The sequence below is a fragment of the Oncorhynchus keta genome, chromosome 19 (assembly GCF_023373465.1).
Source record: "Oncorhynchus keta strain PuntledgeMale-10-30-2019 chromosome 19, Oket_V2, whole genome shotgun sequence".
Lineage (NCBI taxonomy): Eukaryota > Metazoa > Chordata > Actinopteri > Salmoniformes > Salmonidae > Oncorhynchus > Oncorhynchus keta.
In genome coordinates, this window is record NC_068439.1 from 22303282 (window position 1) to 22322990 (window position 19709).

The window sequence follows — 19709 nt, forward strand, 5'->3', positions numbered from 1 at the left end:
CTTCTCTCGCTCTCTCTCTCTGCTTCTCGCTCTCTCTCTCTCTCTGCTTCTCGCTCTCTCTCTCTCTCTCTCTGCTTCTCTCTCTCTCTCTGCTTCTCTCTCTCTCTCTGCTTCTCTCTCTCTCTGCTTCTCTCTCTCTCTCTGCTTCTCTCTCTCTCTCTCTCTCTGCTTCTCTCGCTTCTCTCTCTCTCTCTCTGCTTCTCTCGCTCTCTCTCTGCTTCTCTCTCGCTCTCTCTGCTTCTCTCTCGCTCTCTCTCTCTGCTTCTCTCTCGCTCTCTCTCTCTGCTTCTCTCTCGCTCTCTCTCTCTGCTTCTCTCTCTGCTTCTCTCTGCTTCTCTCTCTCTCTGCTTCTACATCTTCACTCAATAATTTTCTTTGTTGAGCATCACTGAATTATTCATTGGCTCAGACCACTGCTTGCAGAGCAGCTGTCCCTATTGTTGGAGACACAGTGAATGTTGTGAAATGATCATGAACATTTTTCATCCAGAACATTCATCTGCTAGCCAAGATCGACCCTTCTCTCTGTCCCTGTTGCAAAGGATTTTAAACTGCCATCCCAACTAGGCTATACATTGCTCGTTGTCAAGGTGTTTTTCTTGAGGGCTTTGTTAGCAGTTGTTAATGGTTACATCCCAAATGACAACCTATACCCTATACAGTGCCCTACTATATAGGGAATATGGTGCCATTTGGGTTGTGGCCAATGATTTGTATTGTAAACCTAGTCTGAGGCCAGTCTCGCCGTGTTGAGGCCAGGCACACTGTTATGCACCTGACCAAGTCTGTCTGGCAGCAGCACAGCCCCAGAAAGCACCTGTTTCCTGTGCTTCCTCTATCATCCAGCCTGCAGCCTGTGGCTACTTCACTTAACCCCAAAGCCCTTCCCCTCCCCTCTCCCTCTTTCCTACACTCCCTGACCTGCTTTCACTTTTCACACCAACCATCAGGACCGGAACACAGTTTCTTGGCAGTTTAATTTTCACATGAAAGCCCTGAAGTTAAATTGGTTGGATGGGAGCGGTGAGGAGCGGATGACATTGTTTTATGCGAAATGGAAGGAGGGAGAAATGAGTCAGGCAGAAAGCTGAGTCATGGGATCCTAAAGTTATGTATAGGTAGTTTGATTGGCCTCCGTGAGTAATTGTGTGTGCGTGCGTGCGTGTGTGTGTGTGTGTTTTATTTGTGTTTTATTTTTTTATTTTTTTGTGTGTGTGCATATGTGCATGCTTAGGACTTGACACTCGTTTTGATTGCCAGGTGCATTCAATGTGCATTTCAGTACATACCTGAACAGCTAACGCAGCCCATGGCATTTCTATATAAGGTGTTATGACACCAGACGTGCTAGCCTCTAGACACTTAAGCACTCCATTCCTCAGAACATCTTCGAAGAAGTTATAAAAACCTTTGTTCTTCTTCATGTCCCATCAACTTCCAGACATGAACCATAGTTAAATCACCTCCAAGTGTCTCAGCCAGGTGTAAATGTCATTATTATTGACTGGAGCCTAATGGTTACTTTACTGGGTTGAGGAGGGTAAACTGACCAGGCACATTGCTTACCCAAGATGCAATGAAAGCACTTATGTCTAATGACTCCATTGTGGAACAGTGCCTTCAGAAAATATTCACACCCCTTGACTTTTTCCAATGTTTTTCCATGTTGTTGTATTAAAAGGTGGGATTAAAATGTGACTTCTTGTCGACGATTGACACCAAATACTAAAATGTTACAGTGGAAGAAAAAGATTGAACATTTGTAAAAAATAATAATAATAATTAAATAACACCTTGATTACATAAGTATTTAATCCCCTGAGTCAATACATGCTAGAATCACATTTGGCAGCGATTTACAGTTAGTCTTTCTCTAAGAGCTTTCCACACCTGGATTGTACAATATTTGCACATTATTGTTTTACAAATTCTTCCATCTTTGTCAAATTGGTTGTTGATCATTGCTAGACAGCCATTTTCAAGACTTGCCATAGATGTTCAAGCTGATTTAAGTCAAAACTGTAGCTAGGCCACTCAGGAACATTTCAATGTCGTCTTGGTAAGCAACTCCAGTGTAGATTTGACCTTCTGTTTTAGGTTATTGACCTGCTGAAAAGGGGAATTTGTCTCCCAGTGTCTGTTGGAAAGCAGACTGAACCAGGTTTTCCTCTAGGATTTTGCCTGTACTTAGCTCTATTCAGTTTCTGTTTATCCTAAAAGAAACGACTTAGTCCTTGCCGATGACGGGCATACCTATAACATGATGCAGCCAACACCATGCTTGAAAATATGAAGAGTGGTACTCCGTGATGTGTTGTATTGAATTTGTCCCTAACATAACGCATAACATATTTATTCAGGAAATAAAGTTTGTCATTGCCACATATTTTGCAGTTTTACTTTAGTTCCTTAATGCAAACAGGATGCATGTTTTAGAATATTTTATTCTGTACAGGCTTCCTTCTTGTCACTGTCATTTAGATTAGTATTGTGGAGTTACTACAATGGTGTTGTTTTCTCCCATCACAGCCATTAAACTCTAACTGTTTTAAAGTCGCCATTGGCCTCATGGTGAAATCCCTGAGCTGTTTCCTTCCTCTCCGGCAACTGAGTTAGAATGGACACCTGTATGTTTGTAGGAACTAAGCGTATTGATACACCATCCAAAGTCTAGTTAATAACTTCAATAACTTTTTTATTTGTACCTTTTTGGAAGATTCCCGGAATCAGGAGGGAATAGACAGGAAATTGTCCACCTGGGATTTTAGGAATGTTGCAACCATAACCTAGACTGACTAAACGCACAGTAAGGCCTGGACTGGTTAGTGCTATCCGGGATCCGCTATATATGGTTTGTGCTATCCGGAACCTCACGACGGTCCCTAACCTTAACCCTTACCGTAACCCGTACCTTGACCATTTTAAATGTCAACTTCAATGGATGGATGTCCCAAGGATCCCGGATAGCAAGGACTACGGCTGTCCCCATTTAGTTGACTGGTCGATTGTTTGGTCGATAGGCTGCTTGTCGACCAATATTTTTTTTGTTGTCAAGCAGTGGCATATATATGAAGATTTATGGCACACGAGACACCTGTCTGATTCACGCCTGTCTCAGTGGACTCATCCATTACAGAGGCTGCAGGGATGGCACACGAGACACCTGTCTGATTCACGCCTGTCTCAGTGGACTCATCCATTACAGAGGCTGCAGGGATGGCACACGAGACACCTGTCTGATTCACGCCTGTCTCAGTGGACTCATCCATTACAGAGGCTGCAGGGATGGCACACGAGACACCTGTCTGATTCACGCCTGTCTCAGTGGACTCATCCATTACAGAGGCTGCAGGGATGGCACACGAGACACCTGTCTGATTCACGCCTGTCTCAGTGGACTCATCCATTACAGAGGCTGCAGGGATGGCACACGAGACACCTGTCTGATTCACGCCTGTCTCAGTGGACTCATCCATTACAGAGGCTGCAGGGATGGCCAGTGGTACATTTACTGTTCATTCCCATCATTTCTAATCTAGAATGTTTGGTCATTTCTGTTAATGCATTCAATATATTATTATTATTATTATTAATAGAGTTGTCATTGTAGAAGTGGACACTTTGTTTGCAGAGCTACCTATGCTACACTCACCAACCTACATGTACACATGACCTTGACTGGTACCCCTGTATATAGCCTGTTATTTTATTGTAGTACTTTTTATTAAATTTTTTACTTTAGTTTATTTAGTAAATATTTTCGTAACTCTATTTGTTGAACTGCATTGTTGGTTAAAGGCTTGTAAGTAAGTATTTCACGGTAAGGTCTACTACACCTGTTGTATTCGGCGCATGCGACTTGAATTGACATGTGATTTGATTTGACTTGTGAGAAAAAGGTTTTGGTTTATTTCATTCCATTTACACATTGTCAATGTATTCATTGACAGGAGCACTCCAAACAAAAGACAATCTTAAGTAAGGACACGCACCTGATTATGCATAGAGGTAGGCCTCTAGTCTACCTGGTCTGTGTGCAAATGTAGGCTTATAAATGTGCACATTTGGGGATCGGATAGTATTTCTGATTGCCTTTAACTCACCATCACTGTGTTGCTCCTCAAAGTCATTTTTTTCTAAGCAAGTTAACTAAGTCTGTTTTTACATCCATTGAGAATGACAATAGTTGCTCAATGTAGCCTATTTGAAAAGTCTTTCCAGCGCGCTCCCTTGTGATAACCACTAGGGTTGCGCATTTTGGGGAATATTCAGAGGTGGAAACTTGTCTTGGGAATATATGGGAATGAATGGAAATATATGCAAATTAATATTAATACTGTTTAAATGTAGATGTTTTTTAAATATTTACCATATCATATGGAGACAGAAACATAAACCTCTTACCGTATCGTAAGTAGACATAATTGCAAATGATTAAATCCTTCCAATAGAAATAAAACAAACTATTTAGTTACGAATTCAAACTTTAATTAAATGAGTTGACTCTTCACATGGGATGATTTCACTGAACAACAAAAGAAAGGGAATATTGAATGATCACAATGATCCATCGCATCTCCCAAAAAATGTTTTCAACATCTGTAAAATTATAGTCTAGAAACTAAAGCTTTGGTTGTCTCCTCTAAAGCTTCCATGTCTTCTCCCTGGACCTCCTCAATGCCCACCTCTTGAACATCAGACTCTGAGGCCTCATCTTCAATGTCACTTTCCAACCTTGTTGAGGATCGCTCATTGTTAGGCTCAAAAAGCCTAGAATTTGCCCGGATGGCCACCATTTTTTCAACCCTTGTATTGGTCAGCCTGTTGCTTTGGTGTGTGTGTTCCCAAACAAGGACCAGTTGCGCTCTGAGGCAGCTGATGTTGGTGGGATTTGGAGGATGATGGAGGCAACAGGGGACAGAACCTCGGATCTACATAGTCCCTACCACCAGGTGGCTGATGCGATATGTTGGCACAACTTGTAATGCTCCGGGTGTCGTGGGTGTGGAGTCAAATGCAGGAGACAGAGTTCAATGCTGTGCGTCTTTTAATAGCACCAACGCACCACAGGGTGCTCACAAAAGTTACGTTCCCAAACACAGGGAATCAAAAAATACAATGGAAAAAATCACGACCAGGCACAAACACGTACCTTTACAACAGAGCCGAAGTTTACAATGAAATAATCCCGCACAACAACCAGGCGGGCCGGCTGTCTAATAAAGACAAACTAATTAACATGAACAGGTGCTACCAATAAACATACAAGGAGGGGGAGGAAAAACAATCAGTGGCAGCTAATAGGCCGGTGATGACGACCGCCGAGCTCCACCCGCCCGGGAAGGGGAAACACCCTCGGTCGGACTCGTGACACAACTGTCATATTGCATCACCAACCCAAAGCCCTTGCTTGGAAGTGTACTTCGCCAGACTGCCAAGAACCTTGCCCTCATCCAGGCCAAGGTGGCGAGACGGTAGTGATGACACCATAGGCCTTGTTGATCTCTGCACCAGACAGGATGCTCTTGCCATTTACGCTGTGGCGTGTATGGGCTTCAGGCAGAAGTCTTCATGCTTTTTGATGTGTTTCAGAACCACAGTTTCCTCTGCTTGGAGCAACAGTGAAGCGGATAGGGTGGTACGGATTTATTCTCTCATATCTGCAAGCAGAGTCTGAACATCAGACAGGATGGCATTGTCTCCCTCAAACTGTGCAATAGCTACTGCTATAGGTTTCAGGAGTTTCAGGCTGCTTACCACTCTCTCCCAAAATACATCATCCAGGAGGATCCTCTTGATGGGGCTGTCCATATCGGTAGACTGTGATATGCCCATTTCTTGGAGAGACTCCTTCCCCTCCAGGAGACTGTCAAACATGATTGACAACACCACCCCATCGGGTGTTGCTGGGCAGCTTCAATGTGGTGCTCTTATTATAGTCACATTCCTTGGTGAGGTAGTTTGTTTCTATAACTTGATGACTCTTCACATACCTAACCATTTCCTTGGCTATCTTGTAGAGTGTATCCATTGTTTTCAGTGCCATGTTGTCCTTGAGGAGCCGATTCAATGCATGAGCAGCACAGCCAATGGGTGTGATGTGAGGGTAGGACTTCTCCACTTTAGACCAAGCAGCCTTCATGTTCGCAGCATTGTCTGTCACCAGTGCAAATATCTTCTGTGGTCCAAGGTCATTGATGACTGCCTTCAGCTCATCTGCAATGTAGAGACTGGTGTGTCTGGTGTACCTTGTTTCTGTGCTCTTGTAGAATACTGGTTGCTTTCTCTATGATTTTCTTGAACTCTGTTGAACTCTGCATCCAGCAAATGAGTAGATAAAGCATGTCTGGTTGGAGGGGTGTATGCTGGGCGAAGAACATTCAGAAATCTCTTCTAATACACATTGCCTGTGAGCATCAGAGGTGAACCAGTTGCATACACAGCTTGAGCAAGACATTCATCAGCATTTCTCTGACTATGTTCCTCCATTGAGTCAAAAAAACTACTGACTCCAGGAGGACCATGAGCTGTTGCTATCGATAAGGTGTCTGATTCATCATTTTCACCTTAAATAGAATTAGAGGGACTCTTGTCAGGTTGCTTGTTGTGAGCGCTGAGGGAACTTTATGCACTTGGCCAGATGATTCTGCATCTTTGTTGCATTCTTCACATATGATTTGGCATAGTATTTGCAAATGTACACAGCTTTTCCTTCTACATTCTGCAGTGGCATTTTCCTGTAAAGATCAGAAAAAAATGAGTAAACAAAAACATACAATTCCATGTACAGATAAATAGTTAAGCAGTTAGATTAAACAACTCCTTTGTAAGATACATGTTTTAAAATTAAACATATATGGAAACAGGTGAATTAATACTCCTCAGTTAGCAGGCTCAAGCAAGCTAAAACCCACATGTTAGCAAAAACTAACTAGCAGAAATTGTTAACAAGTCAGAAATGATTTAAACACACTTTGCTGTATACTATTTACTAGTTAACAAAAAATCATGTATGTCATATACAATATATTCACCCCACACAGTATTGTAATCAAAACTTACCAGAAAGCATGTAGTCCTTGGCTCAGACAGTATAGTAGTGTGGGCTCAATAACATCTCATTAGTGTGTAAGATCTTGAGAATCAGCTGTGCATGTGATGGAAGAATGCACTGTGCATGCAATTCCATTGAATTGGGGATAGTGTAACCAAAATATGCCACAATACCTAGAATTACCTTGTGTATCACACAAAAAAGGTTCACTGTTATAAACTAACTTTTTTAATGAATTAAAGTTAAAGATCCCAAATTCCCAGGCTTAACTTCCCATGGAAAATATCTGGGAAGGTTTCTGACCCTTTGCAACCCTAATAACCACTCAGCATGAAAGGGGGAAAAAATGTCATGCTCTGATCCAGTGGAAACGTCATAAAATAGACCTACCTGATTTACCTCTTATCCCTTGTCTACAGCTGTGTCTGTCTGTCTGGAGCTCACTGGTGTGGGAAACTCTGAGGGCCCAGAATATTTTATACAATGTTACATATTGGCAATGGCAATAGAAGTTACTTTTAGATTTGCATAATTTTCATTTAGATAAAGTTTTGATTAACCCGATGACATTGATTTTGAGATGATGACTTTATATAAATGTTCCACGACAATGTGCATATGAAAATCATAACTGGCACACAGATCTTGGCACTCCAAATGGAAAAGGTTGCCGACTGCTGGTGTAGCCTATTACCAGCAACCTCAGGAGCCAGAATGTCAGAATCTGTGAAGACCAGCGGGAGGAGCGGTGTTGGGAACATGGTTTTTCTTCTGGTTAGGCTATGTTGATATCTGGTTCCCTCTTTGGTCATTTGAGTGTCTTCATTTTTAATCACAGTGCTTAATGCATCAGACAAGCTCAGTAGCCTCTTATGTTTGATTTTATTCAAACATAGGATGTGTCTATATATGGAAAATACATGTTTTAACATTTCAACCAAATCGGTTGGTCAAAAGAACAGACTCGGTTGACTAAGATGTTTTTGTTGTTGGTTACAGCCCTAGCAAGGACTATATGTATACAGAATAGACTAATGAAACATCTGCACTCTTACACATGGGAAGCCATTGTGTGTCAAACGGTAATGGTGTGTATAAATCAACCTCGTTGATTGTGAGTTGCCCCCTTGCCACGTCGTTATTACCCACTGTGGGTTGTCTTCAGTCTCTCTCTAGCTCTCTCTCCCGCGTGCTCTCTCTCCCTCTTTCTTTCTTGCTCTCTCTCTCTGTCTCTCTCTATTCCTCTTCCCTCTGTTTAGTTTTGCAACTCACTAGTTTTGTGAGTGCTCTTTCTGACCTGGTGTAAACCCCTCTTCTCAATCTCGCTATACCATGGTAACTATTTCCTGAAGTGGCACGAGTCACTTTGCTCTCAGTGGGCCTATTGTTTGCCATTTTTCAACCGGTGAAGAAAAAAACAGGTCTTTATTTACTATAATCTGACGTCCTGTTTGGATGATTACCCCGGCCGCTTTCCCAAAGAAACAAACTGCTTACCGACAGATTTAAATCTGTTTGCGACATTTTGTGTTTGTGTCTGACAGACTGCAGGTCGCGAACAGAACAACCAGTGATAGATAAATGAACAAAAACACTTTTTGGGGGCCCTGTGAGTAACCTCAACAAAAACCTGCAGGAAGAAGTTGACTCATTGATTGGTCATTGAGTGGTCATTTGGACATGTCTACAGGAAGACAGTCTACAGGCAACAGGAAGTAGTTGGGTTTGGGTCAATGTGGAGCTCTGGGTTCCCAAGCCACCCGGGTCATGGCCATCAGCAATGATCAGGTTCATGTGAACCAGAATGTGACCAGGGCTTCAGTCACTGTGTGATCCTGTCTAGTGTACACACTAGGACTGATAAGACCATGGAACCACTGGGGTCTTCTCTTCTCACACCTCCCACACACACCTCCCACACACACCTCCCATGCTGGTTGGACTGAGCAGTTACATCTCCATACCGGAGAGATGTTTTTCTAAACAAGGTTATACCATTTATGTTCTTAGCTGGTATAAGTGTACTATTTTATTCATTTAACCTGGTTCCAGAGTTTTTACAATAGAATGTGAGACGGGTCACTCGTTCCCACTGGCAAAGCAACACTTTATACAGTGCCCTGCAAAAGATTCAAATGGATTTAATTGATTTTTTTTGTCAACAAAATACTCTTTCAATGTGGAAGAAAAATAACATTCTCTAAAGGTGAATAAAAATGTAATAACTAGGGTTTGAAATAATAGGGTTTGACATGATCTTTGTAGGACTAACCCTTCCTCTGTCCCCCATACATACAACATATGTAAGGTCCCTCAGTCAAGTATTGTATTTCAAGCACAAGACCAATGAGCTTTTCAAAAGCCTCATGAAGAAGGACAGTGTTTGTTAGATGGGTAACAATAACAAATCAGACATTGAATATGTTAAGCATGGCCAAGTTAATAATTATGCTGTGGATTATATATTAAACCACCAGACACATCAAATATAGTCGTCCTGAGCTGCAGGACAGGAAGGAAACTGGTCAGGGATGTTACTATGAGGCCATTGGTGATTTTAAAACCGCTACAGAGTTCAATGGCTGTGAGAACTGAGGCTGGATCAAAACATTGTAGCGACTCCACAATAATGACCGAAATGACAGTGAAAATGTGAAAATAATACAAATATACAGAATATTCCAAAACATGCATCTTGTATGCAACAAGTCATTAGAGTAATACTGCAACAACAACAAAACAAGGCAAAGGAATATAACTTTTGGCCTAAATGCAAAGCCTTATATTTCGGGCAAATCCAACAAAATGTATCACTGAGTAACTTCCTCCTTATTTTCAAGCATGGTGGTGGCTGCATCATGGTATTGGTATGCTTGACATCTGCAAATATTGGGTAGTTTTTCAGGATAAAAAAAAACGGGATGAGTTAAGCACAGGCAAAATCCCAGAGGAGATCCTGCTTCAGTCTGCTTTACAAATGACACTGGGAGAGGAATTTACCTTTCAGCAGGACAATAACCTACAATACAAGGCCAAATCTACACTGGAGTTTCATACCAAGAAGAAAGTGAATGTTCCTGAGTGGCCAAGTTACAGTTTTGACTTAAATCTGCTTTAAAATCTATGACAAGACTTGAAAATTGCTGTTTTAGCCATGACCCCCAACATTTTGACAGAGCATGAAGATGTTTTTTAAAGACTAATGGGCAAATATTGCACTTTGCCAGGTGTGCCAGGTGTGCAAAGTGAGCTTTTAGAGAAGACTCTGCCAAAGTTGTTTCTAACATGTATTCACCAGGGAGCTGAAAACTTATGCAACAACTATATTTTAGTTATTTAATTTGTATTTATATTTTTTTTGTGTATTTTGTGTAGATTGTTGACAAAACAATGACAATTAAATTCATTTGAATCCCACTTTGTAACACAAAATGTGAAGAAATCTGAATACTTTTGCAAGTATTATAATTATAGTATTATGTCAATTCGTTGGTAATTTTCTATGAAACATTACCAGAGTTATTTTTTTTTACACTTGAAACGTTTCACTCCGTTCACTCCATAGAGTGACTGTCGGTTTGTAAGTGCACCCTGCAGCCGGACTCTCTAACCCACATAGCAAAGCAGGGCAGATGAATGGAAAAGTACTGCCTAGCCTTGAGCCTTGCACAGACTTGGCTAGCTGGTTCTCCCTCTGTGGGCCTGTGGCGCAGGGCAGGCCTGCACCATGGTGAGGTTAAAGCCTTTACGAGCCTGTCCCTGAGGTTTTGGGACAGGGTTGCCTGCGACTTAGCCTCACGACCTTGTCGTGAGAGAACATGAGCACTTTGCAGAACTGACGTTGTTGCAGGTCTGGTTCATGTTAATACTGCACATTCAGAGCCAAGGTGCGAATCTGGAATCTCTCTTTTCTCTATCAATCTCTCTCTTTTTCTCTCTCTTTCTGCGTAGTCTTTCAGGAGGGCCAATCTCAGTGCTCTTTAATGTGAACTCTGGGGTAAAAAAAAAGAGCTAAATACCTTCTCTTTTTATTCACACTGCCCTTGCCTTTGAGTGAAGACTCAACTCTTTTGTCAGTTCACCTCACCCATTCACATTGCTATATTTAGAAAGGAACCAAGATCTTTTTCTAACATTCAATGCATTCTGGGACAAGCCATTTCATCATAACTTGTTATTGGACAGCTAGATATACCTACTTGCATTTTGTTAAAATATTAGACATAATAATTGTAATCAGAAGATTCTATTAACATGAAAATATTATTGGTAGCGGAAGAATAACTGAAGATTAAATAATGCTCTCATTGAAAATATGTACACCCAATGTAGGCTACTGCCTCTAAGAGCTAGAATAGATTTCTCAACAAATAGGTTGTCCTCTCACACTATTCAAACCCTTCAATCGAATATACAGTTCATGAAGCTATCTTAACCTATAGACCAGCTGTTGCAAACAAATCATCTGAAGTAAAATCACACATTTTGTCATTTCTGTGTGTCCTTGACAATCGCTAATCAACATCCAAAAAGTTACTTTTATGCAAACCTGCACATCATCTCTCTTGTGGCACAAATGTGAGAGGTTATGTCAGGGGGAACGGTGTTGCAGTGGAGTATGGTGCGGGAATAATGTCAAGCGAACCTAGGTAGCTTGGTTTTCACATTGCCCTAAAAAAGGGAACTGGATCCTGGAATTCAAGCGAACCGAACTCTGACCACTTCTCGAGATGGTCTCAGTTCGGTTCACTTTGGGGGCTCTTTTGAGGGGTTCAAGTTCCTGTGGAGTGTTCATACTGCACCAAACATTAAGCGCACCGCACTGAGTTTCCAAACATTAAGCGCACCGCACTGAGTTTCCAAACATTAAGCGCACGCACACCGCACTGAGTTTCCAAACATTAAGCGCACCACTGAGTTTCCAAACATTAAGCGCACCACACTGAGTTTCCAAACATTAAGCGCACCACTGAGTTTCCAAACATTAAGCGCACCGCACTGAGTTTCCAAACATTAAGCGCACCGCACTGAGTTTCCAAACATTAAGCGCACCGCACTGAGTTTCCAAACATTAAGCGCACCGCACTGAGTTTCCAAACATTAAGCGCACCGCACTGAGTTTCCAAACATTAAGCGCACCGCACTGAGTTTCCAAACATTAAGCGCACCGCACTGAGTTTCCAAACATTAAGCGCACCACTGAGTTTCCAAACATTAAGCGCACCGCACTGAGTTTCCAAACATTAAGCGCACCGCACTGAGTTTCCAAACATTAAGCGCACCGCACTGAGTTTCCAAACATTAAGCGCACCGCACTGAGTTTCCAAACATTAAGCGCACTGAGTCCAAACATTAAGCGCACCGCACTGAGTTTCCAAACATTAAGCGCACCGCACTGAGTTTCCAAACATTAAGCGCACCGCACTGAGTTTCCAAACATTAAGCGCACCGCACTGAGTTTCCAAACATTAAGCGCACCGCACTGAGTTTCCAAACATTAAGCGCACCGCACTGAGTTTCCAAACATTAAGCGCACCGCACTGAGTTTCCAAACATTAAGCGCACCGCACTGAGTTTCCAAACATTAAGCGCACCGCACTGAGTTTCCAAACATTAAGCGCACCGCACTGAGTTTCCAAACATTAAGCGCACCGCACTGAGTTTCCAAACATTAAGCGCACCGCACTGAGTTTCCAAACATTAAGCGCACCGCACTGAGTTTCCAAACATTAAGCGCACCGCACTGAGTTTCCAAACATTAAGCGCACCGCACTGAGTTTCCAAACATTAAGCGCACCACTGAGTTTCCAAACATTAAGCGCACCACTGAGTTTCCAAACATTAAGCGCACCACTGAGTTTCCAAACATTAAGCGCACCACTGAGTTTCCAAACATTAAGCGCACCGCACTGAGTTTCCAAACATTAAGCGCACCGCACTGAGTTTCCAAACATTAAGCGCACGGCACTGAGTTTCCAAACATTAAGCGCACCGCACTGAGTTTCCAAACATTAAGCACACCACTGAGTTTCCAAACATTAAGCACACCACTGAGTTTCCAAACATTAAGCACACCACTGAGTTTCCAAACATTAAGCACACCACTGAGTTTCCAAACATTAAGCTCACCGCACTGAGCTTCCAAACATTAAGCGCACCGCACTGAGCTTCCAAACATTAAGCGCACCGCACTGAGTTTCCAAACATTAAGCGCACCACTGAGTTTCCAAACATTAAGCACACCGCACTGAGTTTCCAAACATTAAGCGCACCACTGAGTTTCCAAACATTAAGCGCACCACTGAGTTTCCAAACATTAAGCGCACCGCACTGAGTTTCCAAACATTAAGCGCACCGCACTGAGTTTCCAAACATTAAGCGCACCGCACTGAGTTTCCAAACATTAAGCGCACCGCACTGAGTTTCCAAACATTAAGCGCACCGCACTGAGTTTCCAAACATTAAGCGAGTTTCAAACATTAAGCACCGCACTGAGTTTCCAAACATTAACCGCACTGAGTTTCCAAACATTAAGCACCGCACTGAGTTTCAAACATTTTCCAAACATTAAGTGCACAGCACTGAGTTTCCAAACATTAAGCGCACCACTAAGTTTCCAAACATTAAACGCACCGCACTGAGTTTCCAAACATTAAGCGCACCGCACTGAGTTTCCAAACATTAAACGCACCGCACTGAGTTTCCAAACATTAAGTGCACAGCACTGAGTTTCCAAACATTAAGCGCACCACTGAGTTTCCAAACATTAAGCGCACCGCACTGAGTTTCCAAACATTAAGCGCACCACACTGAGTTTCCAAACATTAAGCGCACCACTGATTTTCCAAACATTAAGCGCACCGCACTGAGTTTCCAAACATTAAGCACACCACACTGAGTTTCCAAACATTAAGCACCGCACTGAGTTTCCAAACATTAAGCGCACCGCACTGAGTTTCCAAACATTAAGCGCACCGCACTGAGTTTCCAAACATTAAGCGCACCGCACTGAGTTTCCAAACATTAAGCACACCGCACTGAGTTTCCAAACATTAAGCGCACCACACTGAGTTTCCAAACATTAAGCGCACCGCACTGAGTTTCCAAACATTAAGCACACCGCACTGAGTTTCCAAACATTAAGCACACCGCACTGAGTTTCCAAACATTAAGCGCACCATTGAGTTTCCAAACATTAAGCGCACTGCACTGAGTTTCCAAACATTTGCTGAATGGGTCTGTCATCTGTCATTAGAATGATCAGAACCTTTAACTACCCTATTGTCTAAAGTGTTCATCTGCTATTGTAGCATTCCAGTGCCCAAAACATGGGTCACTGCACAGGAATACACACTTGCAAAACAACCTATCTGTGGAGAGGGCATGATGAGGGCTTGAGGCCTCGTCTAACTTTGTTTACGTTGTTTTGCGGAACCTAAACTAAGAATGGATAGCTGGTATAATTCAGTGTGACAAAATGTTTCCAAATATCAATTTGTTGGATAAGATGATGGATGAATGAAAATCATGCCGTGGCCATCAACATATGTTATTGCATGCATATTACTAGCATACTACGATTTGTATACACCAGGACTCCATTCTGTGCCTGGCCAGTAACTAATGATTTGGCCCACATCACCAAAGCTGCCTTGTCATTCAGCAATCACACTACGTAACAGGGATACTTTGGCCAATGTCAGTCAGTGAGATGACAGTTAGCCTTTAATAGCCCAGAGAAGATGTGTGTGTGTGTGTGTGTGTGTGTGTGTGTGTGTGTGTGTGTGTGTGTGTGTGTGTGTATGTGCATGCGTTCGTGCCATCCCTGTCCTGTCCCGCGCCTCAATTCTGTTATGACCAGACCGATGGGAGGATTAAAGAGCAACGTGGCTCTGTGTCGTCCAGCCTGTGGACTGATTCTCTGGCCAGGCTCCCTGTCCCTGTCCTTCCTCTCAACAACCTCCACCCTGGTCCCCCTGAGCCTAATCAGCATCTATATATAGAGGGTGTTGATCTCATGTCTTACACCCTCAACAGTCAATGCACTACACACCTCTGGATGGCCCCTCCATTCAGTTCATTGGTTTCCTATGGAAATATGGCCTGAGGCTAGGCTTTTTTCTGTCTTCATTGATTTACCTGTTGTTTTTATTGGATAATTACAATGGTGCGACCAATGAAAAGAGTATGTGAAGCAAATTGACGATGAGTATGGCATGCATAGCCTGACTAGGGGTGTGTGAATTGTGCAAAAAGATGCCTACATGACTGAAGGTGAAAGGTGTCTGAAAGGTGTCTATACATATGACAGTGTCTAATGGGTATAATTGGCTTTGCTGAGGTTTAGTCCGTTCAGATTCAGTGTTAGTGACAGTGTGTTTGAATGTGGATCTCAGGTTCTTGGGTTGTGTCCATCAGTCTGACTTTACCTCCTTTAAGACGCACCCAATCTTTTCCCCCTTTACATAACCTTAATCACCAGCTACGTGCTGTTTAGGGGTTACGTAATATGTGTTTGTGTGTCTGGACTGAGGTGACAGGACTTGAGGAATTTCGAAGTGTGGAATCATTTGGAGCTATAACCTGTAATCCCCTGTATTTGTATTTGATTTGTTTATTTGTAAGGAACCATTTACACAATGCCATTGCACCAGCTTTTTATCTGTAGTCCCTGGGCTAGTTGTGAAAAGAGAGGGTAATATTGGGTATCTTAAAGTGATACATCAGGATTTTGTCAATGAAGCCCTTTATCTACTTCCCCAGAGTCGGATGAACTCATGGATACCATTTGTATGTCTCTACGTGCAGTTTGAAAGGAAGTTTTTAACCTTTTGCAACGAGCAAACCCATATCCGGGAGCGTAATCATAGCCTCAAAAGCATTAGCATAACGCAACGGACATAAATACCCCTATAAACTTTTCCTATTCATGAAAATCGCAAATGAAGTGAAATAAATATATTCAAACACAAGCTTAGCCTTTTGTTAACAACACTGTCTTCTCAGATTTTCAAAATATGCGTTACAGCCAACGCTAGACAAGCATTTGTGTAAGTTTATCATGGCATAATGCTATGCTAGGCTCTGCTGGCAGCAGGCAACATTTTCACGAAAATAAGAAAAGCAACCAAATGAAATAATTTACCTTTGAAGAACTTCAGATGCTTTCACTCAGGAGACTCCCAGTTAGATAGCAAATGTTCCTTTTTTCCAAAAAGATAATTTTTTGTAGGCGAAATAGCTCCCGTTTGTTCATCATGCTTGGCTGAGAAATCGACCCTAAAATGCTACAACTATAACGCCAAACTTTTTTCAAAATTTGCTCCATAATATCGACAGAAACACGGCAAACGTTGTTTAGGATCCATCCTCAATGTGTTTTTAACAAATATATTCAATAATATATCCGTCGAGGCAGTTTGTTTCTCATAAGAAGCGATTGGAAAAATGGCTACCTCAGTATTTTACGCAAGGTTTTCTGCGGGAGACACCATGTGACCACATGCCATATATGGTCCCTTACAGCCATTCATCAAGGGAAATGCCTAAAAAGACGTCACAATGCTGTAGACACCTTGGGGAAAACGTGGAAAATGTAAGCTCATTCGTAGCTCATTCACAGCCATATAAGGAGTCATTGGCATGAGGCGGTTTAAAAAAATGCGGCACTTCCTGGTTGGATTTTTATCTGGGTTTCGCCTGTAACATCAGTTCTGTGGCACTCACAGACTATCTTTGCAGTTTTGGAAACGTCAGATTGTCTTCTTTCCAAAGCTGTCAATTATATGCATAGTCGAGCATCTTTTCGTGACAAAATATCTTGTTTAAAACGGGAACGTTTTTCATCCAAAAATTAAAATAGTGCCCCCTAAATCCAACTGGTTAACCAGCGTTAGTACAATGACTGGAAGTCTATTATAACTGCTAGCATGCTAGTTCTGCAAACGCAAGTTAGCATTGGCTTGTGGAACTACCTCTAACTTCCTTAATACTGGATGCAGAGACATACAGATGGTATCCATGAGTTCATCTGATTCATTTCCTAAATCCTGAAGTATTCCTTTTAGGTATTTTGAGGATAATGTTAAAAAGCCTATTTCCTTATTTGATCATTTGCCTGTGGTTTTATTAATTTATTATGTTATTGTCTTTTACAATTGTGATATTATCATTAGGCCTGTACTGTGTGTATGTGCATTTAACATGCGTGTATAATCGAAGGATGAGAGCTTCACAGCCCTGATGATCCTTATTATCATATGACCTCTACCTCATTTCACCTAGAGATAGCCTCTCACCATTATCTATGTTTGTGTGGATTTATTCTCATGACCTGAGCTCCATATAAGGCTAATGACTGGGTTCATAAGTATACACACTGCTGTGATCGAAGACACACACAACACTTATTTCACACACACATTCATGTAAAACTGCTGATCTCATCCCGCCATGTTTCTCTCACAACCCTGCTCAGCTGATTCTATCAGTTTACTGTATAGTACTGTACTGTGTATTGGCTGCTTCCCAGAGCCAGACGTGGGCACATGTCAGAGGCCTGCCCTCTCTCCTATATAGGTCACCTCTCTCAGAGCAGCAGGAAACAAACACACACTGTTCCCCCCTAACAATGAAAGGTGTATTGTGGCTGGGCTGGTCAGAGCCAGCCGGAGGGAAGTCTGCCAGCATAGCCAGCCACACAGAGAGGATCAGGATTACTACAAGTACAACTGGGCTGCACTGGTCTGTGTACCAAATAGCTTTATTTACTGTTAGCTTCTTATTGGAGCCTATTGGAATTCAGAAAAGGGAATAAAATCAGTCTGGGTATAAAGGCCAATCTTGCTTCAATCCTTCCTGGTCTGAGGTAAGGCTATACCAGCCTGATGTTGTCCCCACTCATGTGTGTCCACACAGTGCCAAATATTACACCTGTTTGGGGTTCTCCTTCTCTCTTCTGGCTAGACCATAGCCTAGATCACCTAGTCTAGGTCAATATGGTCACAAAAAGTTAATCTAGGGCCTGTTTCCCAACACAGACTGAGCCTAGTCCTGGACTAAAAAATACACTACATGTATGTGGACACCTACTCATTGAACATCTCATTAATATGGAGTTGGTCCCCCATTTGCTGCTAGAACCGCCTCCACTTTTCTGGGAATGCTTTCCACTAGATCACTGGTTCTCAATCCTGGTCCTGGCAACCCAAAGGGGTGCACGTTTTTTGTTTTTGCCCTGGTCCTTCTGTAGCTCAGTTGGTAGAGCATGGCGCTTGTAACGCCAGGGTAGTGGGTTCGATTCCCGGGACCACCCATACGTAGAATGTATGCACACATGACTGTAAGTCGCTTTGGATAAAAGCGTCTGCTAAATGGCATATTATTATTATTATTATTATTATTATTAATACTACACAGCTGATTAAAATGATCAACTCATCAAAAGGCTTTGATGATTTGAATCAGGTGTGTAGTACTAGGGCAAAAACAAAAATGTGCACCCCTTTGGGTCCTCAGGACCAGGATTGAGAACCACTGGACTAGATGATGGAACATTGCTGTGGCGACTTGCTTCCATTCAGCAACAAGAGCATTAGTAAGGTTGGGTACTGATGTTGGGCGATTAGGCCTGGCTCGCAGTCTGAGTTCCAATTCATCCCAAAGGTGTTAGATGGGGTTGAGGTCAGGGCTCAGTGCAGGCCAGTCAAGTTCTTTCACAACCATCTTGAAAAAAACATTTCTTTATGGACCTTGCTTTGTGCATGGGGGCATTGTCATGCTGAAACATGAAAGGGCCTTCCCCAAACTGTTGCCACAAAATTGGAAGCACAGAATCGAATTGTATGCTGTAGCATTAAGATTTCCCTTAATTGGAACTAAGGGGCCTAGCATGAACCATGAAAAAACAGCCCTCTTCCATCAAAATGTTGGCACTATGCATTGAGGCAGGTAGCGTTCTCCTGGCATCCACCAAACCCAGATTCATCCGCCGGACTGCTAGATTGTGAAGCGTGATTCATCACTCCAGAGAACGCATTTCCACTGCTCCAGATTCCAATGGCGGCGAGCTTTTCACCACTCCAGCCTATGCTTGGCATTGTGCATGGTGATCTTAAGCTTGTGTGCAGCTGCTTGGCCATGGAAACCCATTTCATGAAGCTCCCGAAGAAACAGTTTTTGTACTGAATTTGCTTCCAGAAGGAGTTTGGAATTCGGTTGCAACCAAGGCCAGATTATTTTTAGGTGCTACGTGCTTTAAGCACTCGGCGGTCCCGTTCTGTGAGCTTGTGTGGCCTACCACTTCGGGGCTGAGCCGTTGTTGCTCCTAGACATTTCCACTTCACAATAACAGCACTTACAGTTGACCGGGGCTGCTCTACTAGGGCAGAAATTTGACGAAGTGACTTGTTGGAAAGGTGGCATCTTATGACAGTGCCACGTTGAAAGTCACTTCAGTAAGGCCATTTTTTGTCTATGGAGATTGCATGGCTGTGTGCTCGATTTTATACACCTGTCAGCAACGGGTGTGGGTGCAATAGTCAAATCCACTATTTTGAAGGGGCGTCCACATACTTTCATGTGTATATAGTGTACGTGCAGTCCTGTAGAGAATCTCCATCGGGTGTGGTTTTAGTCTGGGATACTAGCCCGTAAA

The 19709-nt window shown here is 42.6% G+C and overlaps 1 protein-coding gene across 1 annotated transcript in view; it reads left to right on the forward strand.

Moving 5' to 3' along the window:
- LOC118397980 (solute carrier family 45 member 4) overlaps positions 1 to 19709 on the forward strand; it is an 84795-nt gene that overhangs the window by 51492 nt on the left and 13594 nt on the right. The window lies entirely within an intron of this gene.